Raw genomic sequence first — 27,699 nt, forward strand, 5'->3', positions numbered from 1 at the left:
AGTGGATTGATGGATGAATGAATAGATGGAGAGATGAGCCAAAAGATGGATCGATGAAAGGATGGATGGATCGATAATTGAATGAAAGAATGGGGGATGGATAAGTGAAAGGATGGATAACTGAGTGAAAGGATGGATATGTTCGATGACTAGGTTTGAAGATAGGTGGATAGGCTTTGATATGGATGGATGGACCAATGGACAGAATGGTGACAGACTGAATGTTGGATGAAAGACTGGATGGATGACAGAATATAAAGGTGAAATGGGGGATATCAGCGGGTGGATGGAAGGATGAATAGATGACTAGATAGATGCTTGGACAGAAAAGGAAAGCACATTCTTCACGGGACGGTCACGATGACTTGCTTTGTTGCCTTACGAGCTTTGGTTTAAAATGGGGTGTATGTTAACTTTCTAGCTACTCCCTTGTCGCTCGTCCATGTACTTCATTGCAGCAGTCGTACGGGAGTGAAGAAATGGTGAATCCACATTGCTTCTGCCGAACCACAGATGGCATCTTATAGGTTAGTGCATGTCGCCGTCTGACTTAAAGGTTGGGGGGCCAATTCACAAAGGCCGTCCGCACTCGTGGCGGGCCCCATAGTCATGGTGGGGGGCCCGCAATGGGTAACTGAAGCACGTCGGTCCCACAACGAGTGCTGCGCCTCCGCCCCGAGTGCGCAGGATCTTTGTAAATCGGGCCCTAAGTAAGGGCAGCAGGGCTAGGATCTAAGGTTGAAATTAATGAATTCATTAATAATATCTTATCTTCTGAATTACAAGTCCTGTGAGGTTTTGTGCCTTAACACTAGTAGGCCTCAAACCTTAACCCTTCCCTTATCTTAGTGTCGTAGTTAAAGTTTAAAGGACAAATTACTCGGTCAAAAGCCCTGTCCGCTGTATTGCAAGTGGAGGTCAGGACATCGGCAACATTTTGACAGAGTACCAGGTCCTCCAAACCCTAAAAAAGGTCTTCAGTTTTCTTAGAGTATGTATACATTTCAGATCTGGGTTACTAATTGGCTGCAAGGCATATCCCATAAATACAGGATGATCATGTGGCTCCCTCGCTTAAGCTTGTGGGACCTTTAGTCGGGTGCAGTTTGCTACCTTTATGCATTCACACCAGCAATGAAGCGGATCCCTCTTCTGCGTTTAGCTGTATTCTGCTCACGAGCTGCCTAACTTCTCCGTCAAGTAGAAAATGATAATCCTCTCAGCGTGTTTCCTTTACTAAAGTAATTTGTCTGCTTTAACAGTACAAATTTAATTTTGTCCCTACCCTCTCCCCTTTTATTAGTTTCTATTTCCCTGTGAAATCTTAGATTTGGTCTGAAAATTCATTCCTCCGCTGAGATTCATTTCACACTAAACATAGCCCTTTCTGAATGAGGGCACTGTGACCCAATTAACAGCTTGGAAGTAGACACATTGTATTTCCGGTGGCTCTATCAGAGGCAGGTCTGTTCCTGCGTCCATAAACACTTTTAAGATAATGCAGACAAAATGTGACTTTGGCTGGTGGGGCTGAGAGGAAGTTAAAGATGAAGCCTGCTGTGTTCTTGGGGCAGAAGTGGGGTGCATGAGTTTGACACCCCCTTATTTAGACCCTACGATGCACCGTATCTCTTGGTGCCAGCGAGACTCACTCCTTTGCACTGTCTCACTCACTGTTTATAAATGTTACATCTTGCAGGACAGGCGTTCACTTGGTCAATCACGGGGAGTGTGGAGGCTCCTCAGTGTTGGATTCCCCGTAATGCGGGGAGAAGCCGGCAGGACGATTGCTCCTGTGGAATGGTTCCGAGTCCGCACCCGGAACCATTCCACAGGAGCACTCGTCCTGCCGGCTTCTCCCCGCATTACGGGGAATCCAACACTGAGGAGCCTCCACACTCCCCGTGATTGACCAAGTGGACGCCTATACCATTCAAAGCAATCCGTTACAGAAGTCAACCCACTGCACTAATACCCTAATTTGAAGCATCTCCCCATTCCCATTGGACATGATTAGCACTGGACCACTTTCGACGACGATTTGAAATTATTTAACCTGGTCTCGAGCGGGGCCGGGTCGGAATTATCACCGGCACAGCGACCTGTGGTTCAGCACCCATTAACTACAGCCCTGAGGAGTCGCGGAATTATTGTATTCCCTTGCGACGAAACACGTGTCGGCTGGCCATTCATAAGCAATAAAAGAGGAGACGAAATACTGGTTGTCCCCTTTCTTCAACAGTGGAAACTCGAACTTTTAAATGTCCATTGAGACATCTAATTTCTGTACTTTCATAATTTATTGTGCAACAGGTTTTTGTTTAATTTGTACAGTGTGTGTTTTGTCACACACTCTTGGAGGGGTTATAGGGCTTTTTCCCCTCACCCCCATGCACCTACTGCCAAACACAACAACACCAATACCTCCTGCGCATCAACCGTGAGCAGTGCGCCCAGCATTTCCCTCACTCTAAAAAACCCTTTTCTCAATTGGTTCACATCTTGCAGGACAGCTCCCCTCATATGATGCAACGGTCTTAGCAGATGGTCATGAGTCCCACAACTTGCTGCTGTCTCTCTTAGTGGATTCAAAACTCATTCCTTCGAGCACAGCCTCCCTCAACTGGAGCGTCACCTTTTGCTCTCAGCGTCCCTCGCTGAATGTGATGTGTGTGTCTTGTAGCAACTTGGCCTCACTCACTGGGTGTGAGTCCACCCTGGGTGTACAGTCCTATTTGTCTGATGTGAATCCCAGGCCTTAGGCTCACTTCTTGGAGAACAGTATCAATCTTGAACATTCACACAGATCTCATTAGTAGAGTCGTACACCAGGGATGTTGGCATGAAATACCTAAAATCTCACTCCTGTGGACTCTGATCTTGAAATCTTTGCTGAGGTGATTCCTGGAACCACTTGCTATGTATTTGCCTATCCAATGGGAAGGAGTTAGGCAACTGACAGACAAGCAGCAGTCGTTTTGACAATACTTCTACTTGAAGTATACAAAAAAGCGATGGATGGAATGTTTGAATTAATCTCAGTAGCTGGTAATTAGTCTGGCTGCGTACTAGTTCATCATTATTTTGCACGCCAAGCCATCCAGTTTGGACTCAGCCATAGGCAAATCAGTTTTGACCCTGCTCCAATGGAGCAGTCCAGTCCGACCTGCCAGGGCAGGTCCTCCATGAACCGGAATACAAGCAACCCAGGACCGGTTTGGGCCTTATTATGGTTCATCAGCTTGGTATTGCTTGGTTCCAGTGACACAGTGTGCACGAGACCCACCTCTGGGCACACACGTCCAACTTAAGGCGTCACACTGAGGTGTACAAACAAGTGAAGGCTGGAATGCATGAATTAATCTCAGCCACTGGTAATTAGTTGGGCCCCTTCCCAGTACAGCCGTCGTCCTGGCCTGGCAGTTCGTCCTGGACTGTTCCCGTTGGAGCAGGGTCAAGACTAATTTGCATATGGCTGGGTCCAAACTGAGGTGGCATGGTGAGCAAAGTAATGATGGACTGGGATGTGGCCTGAGTAATTACCAGTGGATGAGATTAGATCAAACATTCCATCCATCACTTTTTGGGATTCTTCTACTTGAAGCAATCAGCGCAGTATTGTGCAATGTCTACACAAAAAAATAGACCACAACATGGTTGTCTGTGGTGCGGGGTAAAGACTGGATGTGTCAATGCTGAGCTTGTGGAGTCCAGTTGAAATGAGATAGGGGAAGTGGACAAAGAACAAAAAAGAATAACTGTGAGCACGGTCCCACATGTTGGCCTTAGTGGTGGTAAGCATGAACAATAGAACAATCTATGCTGAGGGTGCCGTGGAAAGGGACAGGTGAAGAGAGGCAAAGAGAGTAGGCACAATAAAGTGTGCCACCACAGACAGAAAATAGCTTCTGCAAGAATAAAAATAAGGGAACCTAACACATGGGGAGGGAGAAAAAGAGACCACTCTTTGGCCGGGCAAAACCAGTTGACAGGCTGCAGGGAAGCACTAACATCAGGGTCATATGCGAGCTGCAGAAGCAGGGCAAGTGAGGGACATCTGAGGCTTATGCTAAACAGGCTTACAATTCCCTTCTTATTGAAAATGGTTTGGGTGCTCTTGGATATTTTCAGTGAACTTAATTCAACTTTATCCTAATATCATTATGTCCTGTCAGTAAATGTAATGGAAGTACCAGAGTGAGAAATACAATGGACCAACGCAGGAAATAATCCACCCACCTGCTGCCCTAGACTCTCGGTAGAGTGTGGTGCAAGATGAGATAGCTCTTGTGGTTCAGCTTTCCAAAAGTATTAAACATTTAAAAAATGTATACAATAAAAACACTTTAACTGAAACAGAGCTCCAACAAAGCCACAACATGGTTTGGAGGCATAAGGCAAGTTCTTCAAAAGCCTTGCTGTCTAAACTAAAGAGGAGCGCAGATATTGTTAGTCCGTAAATCATGATCCTGTCTTGAGGACCTATCAGAGCTGTAATAGGCCCAGAGAAAAAATAAAGGCCCACAGCAATCATTTAGGAGCATCCACGACCAAGTCTGGCCTATGGTACCACCTCGTCAGTGGTCTGCATTTTGTTAATGGCAGGTCACGGTCAAGACATTCCAGTTGAGGTTCACCAAGTGGCCCTCAAGTAACAACATAACTCAAATGTAGTCGATGCGGAACTGGAAATAGAAGTTAATGTCATGATCCCAGTGCACCTCTAAGGCGTGCTGTTTCTTTAAAAATAAGAACAAACAAAAAAAACAAGCAAGATATGGTCAAATGGTTTCAGATTAAGCTTGATGAGCACCACCCAGCAGAACCTAGTGCACACTTCATGGGACAAAGGGGGAATGCCACAGATTCTCCTGAAACTCTAACTGGAAATATCACAGCCCCACAATCGTATCTGTACCAGAGAGGTTGGATACATTTCACGCTCACAAAACTAGAATGCTTCCTTTACCTACCAAGCCCCAGGTTGGTTTTGGCCAGCTAGGCTGCAAGGTCTGTGTGGCCTGTTTGGAGACTCAGATATTTAATGTGGGCTTTTTTTATTTCAAGGCACTGCAGTCATCTGAGCCTTGCCATTATCCTCCTGGCCTTGATAGAACTCTTCCTCTCAGACTGTACTCTCTTCTTCTCTTCAAGGTCCCAGGCATGAGGGGTTCAAGCTCTCAGTTCTCATTTAATATTTATTGTAAATGTATTAAAATCATACAATAGAAGACACATTCAAAATCCATCACATCTAATCCAATGCAGCCATAAAAGTGAAGTCCACTTACACAAAATGTAAAACCACCTTATAGTATCATAATGATGAAACCCAAAAATGTACATATAATGATTTACACAATTAAAATGCGTATTGTATGAAAAGGTGTGGCAGTCCAGCCAACAGCAGTCAATCTATATTGTACATGAAAGCATTCAGATGATGACGGCCTGATTAACAAATGTCTTTTTTTTTTTTTGACCATTTTTATTGATTGCAAGAGAGAGTATTTACAATACTGAAATCGCATTAATTATGCATACATATATGAAAAAAACTGTACATATAGTAGTCATTGTATATAAGAGAGAACAGAAGAAGAGAAGAATAAAAAGAAATAGTAAATTACAATAAGTACATAAAGAAAACAAGCGTGCCGGTAACGCAATACAATCATACATTTAGCTTATAAATGATCCCCATATATTTCCCTTTATTCTAGTGCTTTTGGGCCTCTTGGTTTAGCCAGTGATAGCTCCATTGTATAGATTTCATGAATTAGATACCACCAATCCATAACGGTTGGGGGTTCTTTTGATATCCAAGTTCGCGTGATGGCCAATCTCGCACAGGAAAAAATAATTGTTATTAAATCCTTAAAATTACTATTATTATCTTGTATATCAAGTACGATTAAATGGGCAGATATGGCCGGAAAAGTTATTTGTTTTTTATTAAGAACATCAGTTATTCCTGCCCAAAAGGTTGAAAGTTTCGGACATTGATAAAGCATATGTTCAATAGCAGCGGCTTCTTTATTACATTTTGGGCATTTGGTACGTTCATTAGAAGTATTGCCAGATGTCCAGCTTGAGATTCTCTGTGGTGTATAGTATAGTTGGGTGATTGTCCTATAGAATTGTAACCTTAAATTTGAGGAGTGGACAACTCGATTTATTTGCTTAAGTGAGCTCGTAATCTGGTTGGAGTTGATATTAATTCCCAGCCTATTAGTCCATTTGTCTGCTATCTGCCCACAGTCACCAACATGGCCTTTATTCAACAGAGTATAACTTTGACTAATGAGAGATTTGGTGAGATTCGAATAAATACATTGAAGAATGACTGATTGTTCAACGCTCACAATTTTGTTTTTGTTAATCAAAAAATCCTGTAGCTGCATGTTTTTAAAATACATGGGATCTTTAATCTTATATAGTATTTTTAATGTATTAAAGCTTAGAAGACCTTCTGAACCATAAAGATCTCCTAAAGATTTAATACCATGATCTAGCCATTGAGCACTGGCGCCATCAGAGAAAATGTTTGGTAGCCCCGGGTTCCCCCATATTGGTAGTTCAGCGTTGAAAAAGGGAATTTTATTGATGTCTATAATTTGATCCCAGATTCTTTTGATGGCTCTAGCAGTCTTGAATTTAACTCTTTTGTAGTAGTTTAGGTCATGGACCCGAAATAAGAACTGGTTGCTTTGTGGCCCTAGCATGAATTGGTGATAAAACAGGGGAGTTTCTTTGGACAAGAGGCTGCGTATACGTGAAATAAAAGTAGCAAAAAAGTTAATTTTTAGTTCTGGGAAGTTTAATACTCCTTTTTCAATAGATAGTTTCAGTGCCATCATTGACCTGCGGGCTTTTTTATATCCCCATATATAGTTGCTACAGATACTTTCTATCCTCTTAATGTAAGATTTATTCAGTTGTAACGGGATAGATCTAAACAGGTAGAGTATTTTTGATACTATTTTCATTTTAATTGTATTGATGCGTCCGATCAAACTAAGTGGTATTTTATGCCAATTTTTGAGAGTGGATGTAATATCCTTTAGTAGGGGCTCATAGTTTAATGAAATGATTTTATCAATGTTGGAGGTAAGTTTCACCCCTAGATATGTAGCGTCAGGGCATAAGCCTATTATCGGTTGAAGTGGTTTATAATTCGCTATCACTTGAGTTTTATTAACATTTAAACGATAGCCCGATATATCGCTGAAGTCACTAGCTTCCTTAATTATATTAGGTATAGCTTGTACCAGTTTGGTGGTAAAGATGGCAATGTCATCAGCGAAAGCTGTAATTTTTAAGGTATTGCCTTCGTGTTCTATTGGAATAATACGGTCTTGGATTGTAAGTGCATTTAGGAATGGTTCTAAGGCTAAGGCAAAGAGCAGGGGTGAAAGAGGACACCCTTGTCTAGTACCCCTTTTTATCAAGAAACTATCTGAGTTGTTTCCCAGATAGCTTACTATGGCTGTTGGTGTTTCGTATAGGGATTGTATCCATCTCAAGTATTGTCCCTGTATACCAAATGATCTTAATGTTGCCCATAGGTACTCCCACCCCACTCGGTCGAATGCTTTCTTCGCATCTAGCATGACCATTCCGAGTGGGGTGTGAGTAGCCGCCGCAACATCAAAAGCAGTTATTGCGGTGTTGATATGAGCAGTAGTGTCTCTCCCCACCACGAATCCATGTTGTTGGCAGTTAACCAGATCGGGCATTATAGGGGCTAGCCGGTTGGAAAGTATTTTGGCGAAATTTTTTGCGTCAGTATTGATTAATGAAATTGGTCGGTATGATCCCTGTTCTTCCGGTGGTTTGGTTTTTTAAAAAAAAATGGGGGCGCTACCTGTTTCAGCTATAGAGTCTATCACCTGATGAAACAAAGGAAGTAATTCTTGTTCGCAGATCTTATAGATCTCCATAGGCAGATTGTCTTCGCCTGCGGCCTTGCCTAAAGGGAGTGAATATATAGCCTTTTTTATTTCTTTCATTGTAATTTTAGTATTGAGTATTTTGTTTTTTTCCGAATCTATTCTTGCAGGTCTATGAATTTCCAGATAGGATTCTATTGTTTCTAATGTGGGTGTATTCTCTGGAGTATATAGATAGCAGTAGTATTCGGCGAATTGTTCTAAGATCTGTTCTGGTTTTTGATAATTTTTAGAATCTAACCCTTTTATTGTTTTTATGGTGGTTTAGCCTTTTTATCGGCTACTTTATAGGCCAAAATGTTTCCAATTCTATCTCCCCCTTCATATTGTGTTAGTTTGTATTTATGTATTTTGGAGCTATATTTTTCTCTAAGAGTTTTCTTTAGGACTGCTCTTAATGAGATTAGTGTTAGTTTTAACTCTCAATATTGGTGTTACCTTGTGTAATAGCATCTGCAAGTTGTTGTTGGAAGCGTTGACATTTCCATTGAGTGTCAGTGACCTCAAAATGAATGCCAACTTTAATGATGTTGCCCTGTTTCGCCAAAGTAAAGGAATTAACTATTGACATTTGTTAATCAGGTAACAACCTGTCAACGCATGGAAATGTCAACGCTGGGGCTTATTCTATGAGGATTGGAACCTGAATGCTTGGTTAAAACAACAAAGAGTGTTCACCAAGTAACGCATTCACCCTACACAGGGTCTCCTGGTCCCACACATCCACACAAAACAAACTCTATGTAAAGCCACCAACTAAGTCACTCTATTACCTAGTATAAGTGGCACTAGCCCCCCTTGACCCCAAATCTAAGTTCCTCATTACGCGTTGCCCAGACCTGTAAACCCCATGGTGAATACCACTCTAGGCACTACATGTGTTTACGTTTTACGAGGCCCAAAACGATGGTACCCGCAAACTCCTTACTAGTTAATTATGGTCTCAGAGATCCCACACTCAGAGCCTAATCTCCCACCAGCTAAAGCAACAAAAAAAAACTGCCCTCCAACTGCCTATCACAGTCTACCACAGCCAAGAAAACGCCCCCCCATCTTTAACCACTGGCCTCATGCAGGTGGTGAAATATGTGTGGATTTGAGCCTGTTATTTACCCCAGAGGGGTTAAAAACACATGGAATTAAAATCGTATTCCGGAGTAAATGTATTATTCCCCATTCTATGGGAAATAACTCATAAGGAGATACCAGTCGGAATTGTTATATCTGACTCCTCATAGATAACGGGGAACTAATGTGGTATTCCCATATATATTGGAGTGCTTGGGTGTTTTTCTTACTAAGTCCTAATTCATTATTACAAGTGATACGATCTCATGTTTTTTCTCACCGTTTTGCTAAATGCGAGTCCCGGTGTCTTGCACTTTTGCACTTTTCTGTATCTTTATGCAAATGATTTACTATACTTCTATGATTTTTAGGCAAGTTTTGTTTATTCTTTACTAATATGTTTATTTTACTAGCATCCACTTCTTGACGGGTGGTGCAACGGCTTGGCACATCATCACATAATGATTTTACGTAAATGACTTTTATTACCATCTACATTTACAACCGCTAAAACTTCATAACATTTTTCAAGTTAGTGGACTTGTAAAATAAGAAGGCAAAACATATTTTACAACTAGTATTTTGAAGGAGGCAAGCTCAGTACAACCTAGGATTTTTCATGCTAAATAAATGTTTTCACTGGAAATTTCTCTTGCACAAACCTCACAACTTTAAAATGTGCAATACGTGTGCACTTAGAATAAATTTGACAGTGAATATATAGTTTCACACACCCTTGGTCTCAAGCCACCAGTTGCTGCATCAGAGTGCATCCTAGGTTCTAAGAAACAGAGGTAATCAAAGAACGTAGTTGTTGTCTTTGACTCTACTGAAACACACCTCAGATATATCTCTAAGAGAGAGTAGAGAAAATATATGTGTTGTAAAAACTTCAAAACACGAGTAGAGACATAACCAGGTAGATGCTGTGTCCACAAGCATGTTATACAAACTTCCCTAATCCCAATCTGTGAAGCTCCATTAGATGGAGTTAGTGAATACCGCAAAGATATTCTGGTTAACAGTAACGGACTGCATAAATCTCTATACAAGATTTTTAACAATGTCATTACACGTTGGCTGAAAAAATGTTAATGTCCTGCAATGTATGACATTTTTCAGAAAAAAATTCTCTACCCGGCCTGTGGTCAACCAACACATATTTTTTTGCACAAACATGTTTTTATAATTGGTTCATTAGGACAGCAGACCCCCCCTCCCTCCCCCCAGACCGTTAGCTTAAAAGCTTAAAATTACAGGGTTTGGCCAGCCCCATTAATTGTCATCAAAAAGGTCACAGGTGTTAGATAACATTATAATATCATTGGTCACACCCTGTAAACTTGAGTGACTATTTTAGGTTGGTGTCCTGTTTGGTAATAAAACAACCAGTAATAGAAACCTAAACAAGACAAGGACCCACACACACCAATAGTGGCATGTTTCATCATCAAGTTATTCTCCTCATTCAGCTCAGACTTCATAGCTGTCTGTGCTCTGCATGAACTTAGTTCTTATAAGAGTTTTCTTGTCAAGGAGGAAGCAGAGGCGTAGTTGGGATCTAACTATTTTTGAGCATACGGTAAAATTACCTAAGGGTCAACCAATAAGGTCTTTAATGTGAGGTTCTGTTGGTATGGCTAAGAACAAAACACAGTGGGGCTTTCGGGAAACTTATCAGACCTTATGCCTGCTACATGGTCATCGTGTTTCGGTCATTATCACTGAGCCTAGTACCTGCATATCCCTCTGCACTGATGCTATTTTGTGTGTAGTTATCACAATGTGCGTGGTGTAGGGTGTAATCAAAAGTGATCAAAATAGCCAAGGAGGGAATGAGATTGAAAATATCCACTGCAATGTATACGGTAAAATGTAAAGACTCAATACAGGACGGAGATGCTGATTCCAGGTGTAGTCAAACATTTATAAACAAAAGGAATCCACTAGGTGGACGGCGGTTGTTACCACAATGGTGGGGAGCAACCAGTGTTGTTAAAATACCCCTCACACACCAACAGGCCCCTTGGTGTCATGCTTCATCATCGGGGTCTTCGCAAACCTCTACGGAATGCGGCGTGCTACGACTTCACGACTACGCAGGAGCACTTTATGAGTGAACTATGTGTTTGGTGTGTGAAGGTACCAATAATGTGAGTGGTGAGGTGAAAAGTGAGGAATTAAAAAATACCTGGCACGTGAGTGCTGAAAAAATTTTTTATTTAGTCTCCGGCTGGTATTATTAAAAAAAGTGCTAGAGTGGTTGTGGTTTACTAATTAGGGTAACCCAACCAAATTAGTGCGTCGACATGTTTCGGAGTACTGGAACTCCTTCTTCAGGACGGGAATATGCACTACTTATCCCCACCTTACTCACATATATTTAAGAAATATTAAGAAAAGCCTGCAAGCCATGAGGTAGGCAAGATTAAAAGGCAAAAACCTGAACCCCTATCAGCCAAATAGGAACATCATGGTTTTACCTGGATGTCCTCCAGTGGAATGAATAAATGGTATGGGGAACTGATTGAAGGGCAAGATGGTTTACAGATCTAAGGGTGCTGGTTTTATTAAACGCAGTTTGCTTCATGCAATGGAGTTGATGGTTGAAAGGTCTCTGATTTTTTTGAGCAGAAAAAGGGGGTTATTATTTAGCGTAATTGGCTCCATGGAATGGAGTCATTCAACCCGGTCACATCTGAGCCCAGACGGAACACCCATCTTTGTTCCTTCTCAAACAAACCTCTTTCAGATTTTAATTGCTCAATAACAGTCCAATGTATGTCATTCACACGGGTAGAACGGACCACGCCCCAACACGCTGTGGCTCATGAGGCCATTGGACCTCTATTAATAAGTAAGCTACGCATTTGGGTCACAAACCATACCCTCTAAGACCTATCTGATATTTTGAATGTGTGTGTGTGTCTCAATCTATATGTAGTTCGTTTTTTTCTTTTTAGGGTTCCTGGACCTTCACTTTTGTTCCTTGTTACCCTTCTGTGTATTTACACAGTAGTAACATAAAAATATGTATTATCTTGCTTAGTAGTAAAAAAATTTTTTTAGGGTTCCTGGACCTTCACTTTTGTTCCTTATGACCCTTCTGTGTTTTTTAGCACAGTATGGACACAACAATATGTGCCATCTTGTTTTACATAACCTTTCTGTTTACAGGTATCCTGAACCGCCAACTGGGCGCAACGGACCGTACATCCAACATAGATAGGTACATTATTCACCATATCTATTTTTGTAGAGCACAATTTTTAATATCTACACACATGTGAGTAAGGTGGGGATAAGTAGTGCATATTCCCGTCCTGAAGAAGGAGTTCCAGTACTCCGAAACATGTCGACGCACTAATTTGGTTGGGTTACCCTAATTAGTAAACCACAACCACTCTAGCACTTTTTTTAATAATACCAGCCGGAGACTAAATAAAAATTTTTTTCAGCACTCACGTGCCAGGTATTTTTTAATTCCTCACTTTTCACCTCACCACTCACATTATTGGTACCTTCACACACCAAACACATAGTTCACTCATAAAGTGCTCCTGCGTAGTCGTGAAGTCGTAGCACGCCGCATTCCGTAGAGGTTTGCGAAGACCCCGATGATGAAGCATGACACCAAGGGGCCTGTTGGTGTGTGAGGGGTATTTTAACAACACTGGTTGCTCCCCACCATTGTGGTAACAACCGCCGTCCACCTAGTGGATTCCTTTTGTTTATGATAGTTGCCAGGGGAGACAGAATCCACTTTTCCCTCTCCATCCCTCCTTTGTTAAAAATTATTAGTAGTCAAACATTTGTCAAGAACAGCTTTTGCTGATAGACCCTTGAACTTGATGACAGATTGAAAGCTTTTGTTAGGCAAAGTCTACCAATTAGGTACAAGACCTCAAGGGTCACGCCGCAGGTAATATTAACATCATCCAGACTCGAAATAAAAAAGACCTGATATTTGTGGAAGACTCTGGATTTTTGAAGAAAAAAGATACCTTTATTTTGGCTTCCTCTAACCTAAAAGTGCCTCTGCTTCAATATTGGTCAAAGTGGAAAATGTATTTCCCGAGAGCTTTTTTAAAATTCTCGCTTTCCATTTTTAAAATATTGGCATGATGTATGAGCACTGACTCAGGGTTGCCTCGTGTGCAAGTTAACTATCACACTAAATCGAACCATTTTGAACACGGTGGCATTAAAGATATCCTTTCAGTGTCCGAAAGAAAGTCTTTTTCGGGTTCTACGCAGAGAAATATCTTTCAAAATTCCACCTCCCAAAAGTACTTCAGTCCAAGATGGCGCCCAACGTTATAAGGAAGAGAGCGTCGTTTTCCTACTAAATTACAGACCTGTCCTCAAATATTCTTATTCGCACGACTAGACCATAAGGTGTTTTCTAAAATAATTCATATTTTTTATTTACTTTAGTCTGCCCCCGGCTCGCTATTTCTATTCCCTCTAGTGTCTTCTTGGAGTCGTGCCGCCGTTTTCCCACACCCGGCTGCAGCAGGTTTCTAAAGGCCAGAGTTTGTCCCTTTTCTGTGTCGGTGGCACTGGCGGGAACTTAGTTAGAAGCTGTAAAGCCGGGAACCGTGATGGAGACGGGGACAGGAGCGGCGCAAGGTGCGGTATTGTAGGTTTTTAAGGCGTATGTATCTCTTTTAGCTTCTACCGTTTTCCCAAACTGGTAGATTTCTTTTTTATTCTCGTAAAATGTTCTGTGCATTAAAAAAAAGTACGGGCACTGTAATGCTGCATGCAACGGGGGCGGGGTCAAAAGTGTTACAAAACAAGAAACATATTCTGTAAGTTTTTTTGGTTTTAGATACTTATAAAATAACGTGCAGATTAAATCAAAAAATAAATGTATAAAGTTGTTAGTGGGAAACTCACTATAATACGTTATGAAACCTCTGTTAGTTAATACACTGTAGAGGTCTGTGAGGAACCAAAGAGCCACATTATTAAATCTTGGTTGGTGTAGTGGAGAATAGTGATTTGTTTATTTTTAGATCTATGAGGTCACAGCCTGTGACGGATAGCACTGTGAATATGTAAGTCATTATTTTAAACTTGCATTACACAGACTGCTACAAACAAGCATTGGCAAAGCCAATAGGTCTCGCCTTTGGGACCTTATAAGTGTTTAGCCATGCCGCACATTATCACCCACCGAGCAGATTTCTGTAATGGAAGTAGGACTTATGTAAAGTGCTCTCTTTCTTTCTCTCTCTCTTCTCTCCCTCTAACATCCACAGAGAGGTCAAGCGGTCATTGAAAACGGTCATTGAAAACAGCTATCAGCCTGCAGCTCGGGAGATTTTATGGTTAGACAAACAAATATTTCTGTGAATTACCTAAAACTTCTAAATGAAAGTTCTTCTATTCGTTCTGCACTCTCTATGCACCCCCCCACTACTACACCCTGCTTTACTCATTTTACATGAGTAGGTAAGACTCCTCGATAACACCGCACGTGGTCAACGCCGCCCGAGCTCAGGCCTTGCCCTAAGGACACCTAGGCGTGCGTTTCCGTCTAGGAGGGTGGGAACAAGAGTTAACTCAAAACACATGTGAACTCTCATTTCTGACCAGTGGAACCTGCTTCGAAATAAAAAAAAATTTCAGACCTCACGCTAGCCCCTCGCAGGAACCACGACGCTGAGCTCCACCTGACTGACAACAAACTTCAGGCTGGCGAGAAACACCTAATCAGAACCCCATGTTGAGGCAAGGCCTGACCACATCATCACTCATTTCATTCTGACAACGGCAAATGTGATTCAAACATAAAATTCATGTTTATGTTAATGTTGACAGGAGTGAAGGATTGCAATGCCCTGGACATGCACGCACCCACACGCAGGCACGCACACACACACACACACACACACACACACACACACACACACACACACAGATGCATTCACATACACAGGCAAACGCACACAGTCATGCACACATACACAGATGCACACACACACACACAGATGTAGACACATACGCATACACAGATGCACACACATGCAGATACACACACACAAAGGCACACACAGACACACACACTCACAGGCACACACAGATGCACACACAGACATTCATGTTTCCATCTGCGAGGCTAGGAGAAAGAGTTAATTCCAAACACCCTGAGTGTTCAAATCTAAGACGAGCAGAATTTTCTAGAACAAAACTGCTCCATCCGAGGCTCCGGCAGGAAGTAGTGTCAGAGCTCCAATGGACTTAAAACAGCATCACACCAGCATAAAAGATTAACCAGACCAACATGTTGAAAGAGAGGTCGCAACAGTGTCTATTTTATTCTGACTACTGCAAAAGTTATACTAGAATGAAATCTGCCTCCTGGAACCTCTGACGCCGGACTCCGCTTTTCACCAGGGCGGGGGACGAGTGCAAAGACTGCAGAAGGGGCGGTCCGGGGTTGGCAGTGAAGCAAACAAAGGGAGGTGCAGGGCTGCTTAATGGAGCAGGGAGGGGGTGTGGGGGGGGGGCTCTTCTTTCACTCAGCACAACTTGGCTTTTAAACTGCTCCCTTTGCTTGTTTTCCAGGCAAGCTTCACAGTAACCAGAATATTTGTGATTAATTATTGGACTTGTTTTTTCACTGTACAGACCGTACACCTATGAACAATATAACAGTCTTTATGTTATAAGCAGATTTTAAATAAGTTTTTTTAAAATCTATTCACGAAAAAAGAACAAGTTCACGGTAAGAATGCGAAACATAATGGTGGGCGCTCCCGGCTGATGCGTTTGTTCCTCCTGAAGCTTGCTGCTCAAGTGATCACACAATAACATTAAGGTCCCTGTAATGAGGTCACTGTGCTCTGCCAAGGACCAAGTTGTTTGCGAAACGTATGTGTCCCTGTTTTAAATGTTAGCTGAAGAAAACACGTTCGAAAGAGGCTTTGGGCCTCCACGGTGCGGTGGGGGGTGGGGCTGCTCCTTAGAAGTCACAGGGGCCCCTACAGATGCAGCAGCCCAGCTGCCCACGAACTATATAATTTAAAACAGTGCAACAGTAAAAAGATAAAGCAAACAGCACCGGTCTGGCCTGGCTCCAGCAACACAGAAATTAAGGCGTCTGAACCTAAATGAATCATAGCCTGCAGTTAGCGCTGCAGTCGGAGCAATGAAGCTTAAGTTTGCCCTCCGCCTCTGGAAGCACATGAATGAAGAGCCCAGCTCTGGGGAGTTTGGTTGTGAATTGGGGAAAGGGGAGGGAGGAGCTGGTAGAATTCCTAATGAGGAGCCAGCATTTCCGTTACCAGCACACCCTCCTACGTCACTCCAAACAAAGATGGCGTCGGCCGGTCCACATGGGCCGTCCTAAAAGTGGACAAGGAGGTAACCAAGATGCCAGATTTCCAATCAGGCGCCACCGTTTGTCATAAAAGATGACGCAAGCCAATGGGAAACAGGGGCGTGGCTTCAAGTCCCTTCTGAATCCGTATTGATTGCAAAACGCCCTCTCATGGGGAAAGCAGCGCATGCGTGCTGCTAACGCCAGGCGAGACCAAAAAATAGGCTGCTACAAAATGCGCAAAACGGTTTAATATAAAATGGTGCTTCAAAAATATGGATTTTAGTAATACCCAGACTGTATGTAATGCATTGTTGAATTTTTTTTTTACTCAACTATTTCCTTCAGCACCTCGTATGGGGTAGAAAGCGCTATATAAATACAATTAAAAGCGATCAATTCACAGCTCAGTTGTTAACTCTTTGCACCACCACTCAAAAAGAATGAATCTTTGTCATCACAAAGCTTCAAGTGATTCAATCAATTAAAGCCAGTACTGGCTCCCAAGCATCCTTTAAATTTGCAGATTACCCTTTATGTTTGCAGATTAACTCATTGTGCACATTTTCATTTCTTTAAGGCAAGCAGGGACCCTGACAAAAAGCTTGTTTAGCTGCTTGCCCAGCTACGGTTTCACAGCACAGGAGACTTGCTGAATGACATTTCAGCTGAAGCATTTAAACGATTGGAATTAACCGTCCCAGAACGGTTGTCTTTTTTTTTTTTTTTTTTTAAAGGGGAACTTTTTTTTTTTTATAGAAAAAAAATTGTACATCGTGCCCTTCCAATCCCTCCCACTTTGAACTATGCTTTACAAGTGGTTAATTAAGTGCTGGTATCCATGTCAAGCAGGGGCAGAACTTGACCATTTAAAACCCTAGTGGTTGTGAATGGACTAAGTTGATTTCTGAGACTTGGATGCTGCTTCTTGAATGGAAAACCAGTGCCCAGAGTGGTGGGTGATTGAGAGTTGTGTGGTAGAAAGTGTCCTCTAGGAGTTTGCTCACAGGTTACTGGGACCACGATTTATGTCAGGCTTTATTATTATCCACTGTCTCTGAGTGTTCTTCGCATTTAGGGGCTGGCAATTACATGTTAAAGGATGCTCAGCTGGTGAAATATACTGTGGGGTGAATGGTGGATTACTTGATCTCTGGTGCACAGGACTGAGGTGAGCAGTGTTGGGTGGCCAGTGTACAGCTAGACAGGGCCTGAAACTCGAGGAGTTTGGGTCATCTGTACTTCCCAGAATGAAAGGAGGCTTCACCTGCCCGGCGCACAAACACTCCCCCTTGTGCTAACCAAACACAAATTCAAACCATTGCTCCCTACAAAGTTTTAAAGCAGGGCTCCTACTTTCAACCTTATGTTGTAAGTCCTGTTGTAATAATCTCCTGCCCCCACCAAAATAATGGCTTTGTTGTTTCACCTTGGGTACTGCTATGCTCCACGGGCAGCCAATAGTCCCATTTAAAACACGAAGAGCTATGCAGTACCCTTTGAGAAGCCTCTTCTCAGGCATGGAAGAAGGAGCATTTGCACTGGTTGTGGTGGCAACCCACGGTCCATTTTGGAAAGCATTTTCCATCCTACATTTTGTTGCTAATGTATCATACCTGCTCCTTCATTTTAGAGTTGAGCAGTCTGGTTGCAAATGACCTATTGCAGGCGTACCAAAAAAATACAGCGGCTTTCAACCCTCTGAATGCTTACCATTGGCTAACTTTATTGTCACTCATTTGCTTGCTTTTTCACCAGTCGCTTTCCTTGCCCCAGATTGTCCACCTTGTGTTTGTCCCACCCTAGAGCATACCCTCTTTACTATATCTGATTGGCTGGCATCTATCCTTCTACTGCTCACTTTTTGGGAACTTGTTTTTTCTTTTTGGTTAAACACTCCATGGGAGTGGATGAATTTTCCACCTCTCCTGAATGTGTGTGCCCAAAAGCCTACCCCTGTGATACATGTTTCTCTCTTGTGTATTTCATGTGCTTCTCGCTCACTGATGTGCTTCTCCGTCTTGCCTGTGTTCTTTTTCACAAGTGTTTTTCTACCATGGCCCTCTGCGCTCTGTTTGTCTGCATGTGTACTTCCCCTGCCCCACGTTGATTTCTTCACCATGCAATGATTTTCGCCTGCCCTACATCTCCCTCCATTTGCTCTTTTCAAATTTATTATAACCACAAAACTTGATGTCACTATGTAGTGGGTTTTCTTGCCATTGTATGCTGAATATTTCCAAGTATCTTATTTACCCCTTTATGGATGTAGGATGTTTTCACTTCTCCTATAAAACTGAGTATTTCTGTGGTTATTCCCCTTTTACTTTGGGAATTCCCACAATGTAGTTCGCTCACCTATGTAGAATGCCGAAACTACATAGTTCATTCATTCCCTTGAAATAGTACACATGCTCCAGTATTTCAAGAGTCTCATTGTGATGATTTTATACAGTATTCCAAATAATCTATCATTATGTATTTCACTGTTGCAACCTTCCAAGTCAAGATTTTGTTTTCTTCATTTCTCTGCTGCGGAAGGTAAACATAAGTCTTTTGTCTCTACTTAATTCTGCATTCATTGATGTTTACACTGTTCATGTTAATATTTGCAAACAGAGTGCATGTTCATTTTTTATTTTAATTTTGTAATTTGAACTACGGTAGAGATTTAAACCTAAACATTGGCCACCCATTACTAAGCTCGGACGTGAGTCCCAGGCTCTCCACATCACTGGAGTCAAGCTATCCAGGCTGAAGAAGGCTGATAGCCAGAAACCGGTCCTTGGATGCTTGATTCCGGTCTAGGAAAGACATGGCTTGGTAGTTCGGGCTGGACTGTTCCCATGTGGAGTGCAAAAAAAACGATGGATTTAGGCCCAGATCTTTGTACTGGGGTGAATGTAAGTCATTGTTCTGCATTCTGTCCATCAACTGTGTTTTTTTTGCAATTTTCACCCACTACTAAACCTAAAGTTATATATAAGTATCTTTGTTTTTAGCCTTTCTTTTCAGTTTACCTCTTAAGAGTAAAGATTATGCCTTTTTGCTTCTCTTAATGAAAGTTGGAGAGTGTATTTTGCCAATGAGAATATCCTATTGAGGCCTCATCCGTGTATGTTTTTGGTAAACTTGTTCTGAGCAGGAACCCCATTAGTGGTACAAGAAGCCCGAAAAGACAACGTTTGTTGTTCTGGGGCTTTTGTAACTTGTGTGTACTTTAGCAGAACTTGTATGACTTCTCATTTTAATTTAAAAATATATATTTTATTAAATTTTCAAGGTACATAAGGGTACTATTGCCTGCTGTACACATACTGAACATCCAGTATATCAGAGGTACCAATGTATACTTGAAATTGTAACACCTGCAGAACATGCAGGCAAAACAATACAAACATGGCACAGAGCATCTTTGTATGTCTTTTTGGGCAATAATATTAATTTGAATTCTATTACACAATATACTTCACTCCCTAACTTGATTCTGGAAGGTCTGATGGCTTGGGACAGTGTTGTGGGTAAACAGACATAATATCAATTCCAAAATATCGTTTGGACAAAATATCAAGTAAAAAATATAGACTAGCCAAAATATCGACCAGACATAATATAGACTACAAAAATATCGAGTAATATCGATATTAATAGCCAAAATATCGAATCAAAAATATAGACTAGACATAATATCGACTAGATAGAATATAGACAAAAAAAAAACGAAAATAAGGTAGTTATTAATAATTTTTAATAATTGTGTAATATAAATCTATAGCGGGTTGTGGGTTTATAGGGGAATAGGGTGGGAAGTAATTTTATTATAATTAATTAATTATGTAAATTAATAATAATTGTTACTTCATTATTAATAGGTAATTAATTAAAATAGAATTGGTAAATAATTATAAATATTTAATTGATAAATAATTAATATTTAGTAAAATATTTTCTGTAGCGGGTTGTGGGTTTATAGGGGATAGGGTGGGAAGTAATTTAATAATAATTAATTATGTTAGTTAATCATTGTTAAATAATTATTAATTGGTAATTAATTAAAATATAATTGGTAAATAATTATAAATATTTAATAAATAATTAATATTTAGTAAATTATTTTCTGTAGTGGGTTGTGAGTTTATAGGGGGATAGGGTGGGAAGTTATTTAATATTAATTAATTATGTAAATTAATTAAAATTGTTAATTAATTATTAGTCATTTTAACCCCTACGCTATCCAGCGCTTTCCCTACTGTTGCACCCACTGGAGTGGGAATAGTAATTTTAACCCCTACACTATCCAACGCATTCCCTACTGTTGCACCCACTGGAGTGGGAATAGTAATTTTAACCCCTACGCTATCCAACGCTTTCCCTACTGTTGCACCCACTGGAGTGGGAATAGTAATTTTTACCCCTATGCTATCCAACGCTTTCCCTACTGTTGCACCCACTGGAGTGGGAATAGTAATTTTTACCCCTACGCTATCCAACGCTTTCCCTACTGTTGCACCCACTGGAGTGGGAATAGTAATTTTAACCACTCCGCTATCCAATGTTTTCCCTACTGTTGCACTCTTTGGAGTGGGAATAGTAATTTTTACCTCTACGCTATCCAGCGCTTTCCCTACTGTTACACTCACTGGAGTGGGAATAGTCATTTTTACCTCTAAGCTATCCAACGCTTTCCCTACTGTTGCACCCACTGGAGTGGGAATAGTCATTTTTACCCCTACGATATCCAACGATTTCCCTACTGTTGCACCCACTGGAGTGGGAATAGTAATTTTTACCCCTACGCTATCCAACGTTTTCCCTACTGTTGCACCCACTGGAGTGGGAATAGTAATTTTTACCCCTACGCTATCCAACGTTTTCACTACTGTTGCACCCACTGGAGTGGGAATAGTAATTTTTACCCCTACGCTATCCAGCGTTTTTCTACTGTTGAATTCACTATAGTTGTTACAATAAATTTTAACCAATTTGCTATGCTACGGTAAAAATATTATATATGTTTAGTTAATAATATGTATTTATATATAAATATATATATATTTATTATAATTTATTTATTTTTGTAATTTACATTAATTATTTATTAACATTACATTTATTTAATCATTTTAACTAAGTAAATATATTTATTTTTATATTAGTTTTAACTTAATTTAAAGACATATAAAAAAAACGATATTTTGACAGTCTATATTATTTACAGTCGATATTTTAGAGTCGATATTTTTGTACTTACCTGTATAAAGATAGAAACTCGATATTTTGTCCTTCGATATTTTCTCATCGATATTTTTGCAAGTCGATATTAATGGGCTCGATATTATTTCAGTGATCCAGTGTTGTGATCACCCCTGACTCTTCCCAAGCACGGCTACTGTTGCAGAAAACTGATCTACATTATTAACCCTTCAAGTTAGTTATGTTATTTACTCTATCCCGCTGACCTTTGAGGGGTGCCTCTGACAGGCGGCTCACTGTTCCCTCTGTCATGGAGGCATATTAGTGGCAGTCCTGGCATATGGCTGACATTTGTGGCCTCACTAACCACATGCCTTTCCTGCCTCTAATCTGTAACTGCGAGTAACATTTTGGGATCACATGTGAACTGCCAGTGGTTTAGTTTAGTATATGGCAATACCAGTAAAACCGGTTCAAGGCGCAGAACAAGACAAACAACGACACAAAACAAGTCGCCCTCTCTAGCAAAAATCTTAATACAGTGGAACTAACATTTTAAAACTCATTGGAGCAGAGTGAAACCAGTAAGTTTCCAACAAAAGGCAAACCTACTTTAAAAAAGTATTGAATGGGCCTCTTAATCCTGCTTTTAAAAAAAAGCACCATTGGCGCCTATTTTTGAAGCTTTCACAGTCATTCTGCCTTCAGGGCAAGAGTTGGTCTCTTTTAAGACATTTGATCTGAATGGTTAGTAAGGCTGGGTGCAGTGCGATACAAGTCTGGTTTCACCCGTAAAAAGACTGCTGTACAAATGCAGTCAGTCATTTCAGTTTCATCTCCTTGATACCCTGTTGGCATGGGGTATAGTTGGTAACTTGCTCTACCCGTTTAACGGAGACTGGTTGATTTCCTAAGCCCTGGCTAAACACAGCAAGGGAAGCAAACGTAACAAGTTATCCAGCTTACAACCACAGGAAAAGCGGGTAACGTGAAATGACATGCTGGCGCAAGCAGCTCAAGAGGTTGGAAAATAGGGCTTAATTTGGAGATCCAAATATTAACAAACCGAGGGTTCAGGCAAACTCTTCAATGGCAATTCATCATTATCTAGTAACCAAGATTTGGTGAGAAATGGCCACCTTTGGTTTCCATACCAATGTGAATATTACCAGTTCCCGGTCCTGCGCTTCCTGAAACAAGTGTTGAATTGACTTTTTTAAAGCTTGAATGCTCCATCACAGAACATGATTAATATAATGCAAAGTAGAACTCTGTTCAGGCTCTCAGTAGGCTGGCAGTCACTGGCACCCTCTAGCCAAGACATCCAAACCAGATTCAGGTACTCAAAGGACTGATGCTTCACTGCATGGGCTTCTTAAGTGATGCAGTGGCTTATGATAGGCTGTTTGGAGCAGTAATGGTGGAGCTGACGCAAGCTGTGGTACCAAGGATATTGATGAGCGCCATAAAGGAGATGAGCGAGGCTGAGAGCAAGTATACATTGACGGCTAAGGATGAATCCTTCCTTCAAAGCTTTTGGGGCGCTGTCATGCTGGTTGATTGCTTATTGTGTGATTTTGGGGGTGGGGGGTGTGTGAGTGAAATACCAAGGCTTGGGTTGATGTGGATCCCGTGAATGTCAGTGGTGCACCGGTCTTGGTAAGGCGATGAGCAATGGCTAGTGGTAAGGGTGACCAGTGAAGCTGGATGTGAGGTGGCGTCAGATTGGAGGCAATTTGGAGTGTTGCACATAAATACAAATTCGGGGCTGGTTTGAGAGATTGAACTTGATATGGGATAGGGTGTGACTCCTTGGCTAGGGGTGCTAGGGGTATACTGGTGATACTGGGGTCTCTGAATACTGTGATTTCAGGGCTCCAGCGAGCTCAAAACCAGGGCTGGGAATGATGTAAGCAGTGACATCTGGAGTTGGAGCAAGTGGTAAGACACAGGCGAGCTGGTATGTTCAGTGCTTCTCTTGTTTTCTTCCAGACTTCGAAGGCGCTGTGCAGGATCTGGTGGCAGAGCTAGCTCGGCTCAGTGAAAACATTGAGGCAGTTACAGAGTACCAGTCAACTGTTCTCCGCGTCACCAAACTTCTGGTCAGTTGTATTATTTAATACCTGAAGAATCGCCTGCTTTGATGTTAGGACAGCTGTTAGCCATTGTAGTGTGGGAAGTTAGCTAGGTCCATTGGCATTCCTTGTTGTGATCAAGACTGGATGACACAGGTTTCCCCTTATCAGTACTTTCTTACACTACCTAGCGTTGCAGAAAAAAATGCCCTAAAGGATTTCCGAGAGAGCACCTCTAGCCCTGGAGCAAAGCTTTGTAGTTTTTTGCCATAGCACAAACTCTTTTGAGTTCCAACCACTTGTAGCAAAGAATTCTGTGGTTTCCCCATTCTTGGCGCGGAGAAGTGCTGTCTGAGATTTGACTCCTGTTCCTGGAGCTGTGCTGCCTTACCTCTGACTGCTCTCCTTGGAGCAAAGCCTTCTGAACCCTGTCCACTCTTCTTGGAGCAAAGCTTTCTGACTTGTGACCACATCACTGAGCTTTAAACCCTCTCCATTTAGCAATGGTATCTGATGTATCTTCACTGTTCTATGTGAGCTCTGACTACTGACCTTGGAGCAGAGCAATTTGAGGCCTAACCATACTTCCTGGAGTAAAGCTAGGTGAGCTTTACCCACCAGTAATGGAGCAAACTTCCCTGAGTTTGGAGTGCATGTACCAGCATTCTTTGAACTTTGATCGCTAGCCCTTTAGTGGAATTGAAGGTTCAGCACCAACTCTTGAACATAAATACCTGTTCTTGGCCACAAGTTCTCCAATAAAGCGAAAGTACAACAATTTAAATGTACAAAACTGATTTGACAAGTGCTTCTCAGATCCCTTAGTTCTCTTAGAATGTGTTGTAGATGGTTTATAATTTTGTTATGACTGACACATCATTAATTACTAACTGGATTAACCTCCCTATTTCAAATTAATGTTTGTAGATTAGCCCCCATCCTTGCCTGATCCACAGCTCCTCATGGGAGTGAGGTAAGCTTAACTGCTTAATCGGTTCCAGCTGGGAGACTTTCTCTTAATTCCTTCTTCTGAGACCTTGAGTAAGGTCTGTTATACTGGAGTGATTTGTGTCGAGGGGTGGGATCTGGGGCTTCTTTGTTCTGACCAATTAGTTTCTTCCAAGCCTTTATTGTGTACTTGGGGCTAACAAATTGATAGACAGGGGATGTCTGAATGGCAGTTTCTTAAATTTTGTCAGTATTCTAGTTCAGCATGAATGCATTTTGCCAGGTATTTTTTATTTGTTTTAAGTATTTATTGAGGGCAAAACTGAGAATAAAGATCTTTTGCATTAAAATAAGTTTAGGAAAAGCCAAGATCCTCCTAAAAACTAAAGGATAGTCTTAGAAGGAGAGATAATCTGAAACGAGTACACGGGTAGTATAGAGACTGAGCCTGTGGTGAGTAAGGTAACAAGCTGAGGAGCGGCGAAAATGAGCTTGCGATGGGTAGAGTGACAAATCGAGAAGTTAGAATGAGTTTGTGATGCATGGAGGGGTAAAGTGAGGATTGAACATCTGAGAAGAGGTGGGACTGAGCCTGTGATATGGAGAGGGAAGGAGACGGGCAGGCACTGACGAAGGTGGGTAAAGGATATACTTATGAGTTGTGGTGAGACTGAGCCCCTGACGAACATGGAAACTTTCTGATTCATAGAGGGACAAAGTGAGGAAAGAGGACCAAGGAGACATGAAACAGCCTGTGAACCTTTTAACAAGTGCAGGTATAAGGAAAGACGCGCAAGAGAACCTGTGATGAAAGGTAAATTGTGTTGAAAAGGAGTATTAGAGATCATTGAAGCAGGTGATGTGAGACATAAGCATGTAGGAAAATTAAAGACAGTGGGGTATTCAAGCCTGTGTTGAAGGGAGAAGAATGTGAAAAGTATCAGCAGATTCTGGGACGAAAAGAGTGACCAGGTGAAAAGGTTGGGCGAAGTGGTGAAAGAAGCAACTAAGTGACAGTGATAGGCCCAGCCAGATGATTGAATGGACAGGGTGAGAAAGATCAGCAGAATCTCTTGTTTATGGAGTACAAGGTAAGAAGGATAAGCCGGATGGAGAATGAAGTGGTATGGAATTGAGGGAAAACTGACTGTAGTGAAGGAAATGAAGATAAGAATCTGAAGGGCAAGAGGTGGCCAGAGGGATAGGAATAGTTTGTGGAATGGAGAGACAGTAAGAAGGGTTGCCCGAGTCTGAGGAATCCAGAGACCGCGAAGTTTAGGGAGTGTAAATTGGAAAGACTGGGTAGGAAGGATAGGCAGAGACGGGATAGAAAAGGTGAGACGAATAGGCAGTGTCTGTAGAATTGAGAGACAGTGAGAAGACCGGGTAAGGAGGTTTGGTGGAATGGGGGAAACGCAATAAGGATTTTCAGAATCTGTGGAATGGAAGGAAAGGGTGAGAACGATTGGCAGTCTAGAATTGAGAGACCAGAAGAGAATACTTGGCCTTATCTGTGGTGGATGGACAGCCTGGCAATCTGCTGAATTTTATAAGAATTACATTTTTTTAAAACCTCTTTTTATTAAAGTTTGCTCATCGTACAGCCAATTTAGTATGCGAGGCAGTTACACAGTATACACTCCAGTCACAGGAAATTGCACCATATTCCCCCCCACCCTTTCGACGACCTATTGAGACGGAGCTGTGTTTTCCATCGGCGAACTCAAACCTCTTCTTGCAATGATACTGGGTCCCCACCCTGTCCAGCCCATCCTCAACCCTTTTATTAATGATCTGTCAGTCAGCCCTCCCTTTCCCTATAGTAAAATGATAGTCATACACATTTGTCCCCATTGACAGGAGTACCGGGGTACAACTTCCCACCTCCTGTATATTGGGAACCAATTCCGGACACACAGCTCATTACAACGGCCAGCAGTATACATTTTTCATGCTAAGAATTTTAATTTTAACTAGATCTCTGTGTTTGGAATCGTAATAGCATATACCGTATTTTCTGGCGTATAAGACTCTGGGCGTATAAGACGACCCCCTACTTTTCCTTTTAAAATATAGGGTTTGGGCTATACTCGCTTGCTTATAAAATGACCACGGCGTATAAGACGACCCCCCAACTTTTGAAAAGATTTTCAAGGGTTAAAAAGTCGTCTTATACGCCAGAAAATACGGTAGCTGTGCTCATCCTTGTCCCACCAACGCTAAGTGGTGAGTTGCCGTTCAGAAAATGTAGGCCAATCTCAGAAAAATATGTAATATGATCTGGGCTGCTCGTTTGGATCTAGGAGATTTTGAATACACATGGGCTACCTAGATGGCACTTTATGATATTTACTGTTAGCATCCGGGAGCTGTTGCTCGCTCAAGTGTCTCTCTCTTCCTGTGCAGTGCTCCTGGATGGAGAACATTGAAGAGCTTTCCAGGCACCGGAAGGAGCTCCCCTCCACCACCACGAACAGAAACTGACCTATGACCATTGGATAAGAGAGGTCGCACTGGGGAGACACAGGAAGAAATCGGGTGAATCAGTGGTGCTGATAGGCTGCGCAAAAGGGAGAGGATGACGTTCCTGGAGCAAAAAAAAATTATGTGGATGGCCAGCTGAGTAAAGAGGGATGCTATGGTTTCTACAGCCGAAAGAAAGGCGTAAAAATTTGGAGCCCTTTGCAATCATATTAAACTTGTCCGTGAGTTTTGTAATACACCTCATAATACTTAATATGTGTATATAAATGTGTATGTATATATGTATATAAAACATTGAAGAAAACCACACTTGCAATAAATCCTGTCACTGATATATTTGTTGATTTGTCCTGGTTTCTACAGTCTTTGTTTTGAGACATATTACTGTGTTTTTCCCCTTGTTTAATTCAATTCTGTAATTCAGGGCATCTGGATCCTTCCCTTAGCACCTGCTTTATGTCTTAATGTTTTCCTGCTTGTCTGTAGCTGCTTCGTGTCTGTCAAGATGTGTTTACCAAGCCTTCCCACCTTCCTGGAAACAGTCCCGGCAGGAGTGGGCGCTAAGGAGTATTGCTGTGCCATACGCAGTGGGCCCTGCTCTTTAAGAAGAGGTGGTTTACAGGAGGTAGACTGATTTGGGATCTTTAAA

The 27,699-nt window shown here is 41.7% G+C and overlaps 1 long non-coding RNA gene across 1 annotated transcript; it reads left to right on the top strand.

Moving 5' to 3' along the window:
- Positions 1–23,533: 23,533 nt before the first annotated feature.
- Positions 23,534–27,384, top strand: LOC147661227 (uncharacterized). The gene is made up of 2 exons (XR_015306006.1): positions 23,534–23,645; positions 26,973–27,384. It is a non-coding gene; the product is annotated as an uncharacterized LOC147661227 (long non-coding RNA).
- Positions 27,385–27,699: the final 315 nt, after the last annotated feature.

The sequence above is a fragment of the Lissotriton vulgaris genome, unplaced genomic scaffold (assembly GCF_964263255.1).
Source record: "Lissotriton vulgaris unplaced genomic scaffold, aLisVul1.2 SCAFFOLD_791, whole genome shotgun sequence".
In the NCBI taxonomy this organism is placed as follows: Eukaryota; Metazoa; Chordata; class Amphibia; order Caudata; family Salamandridae; genus Lissotriton; species Lissotriton vulgaris.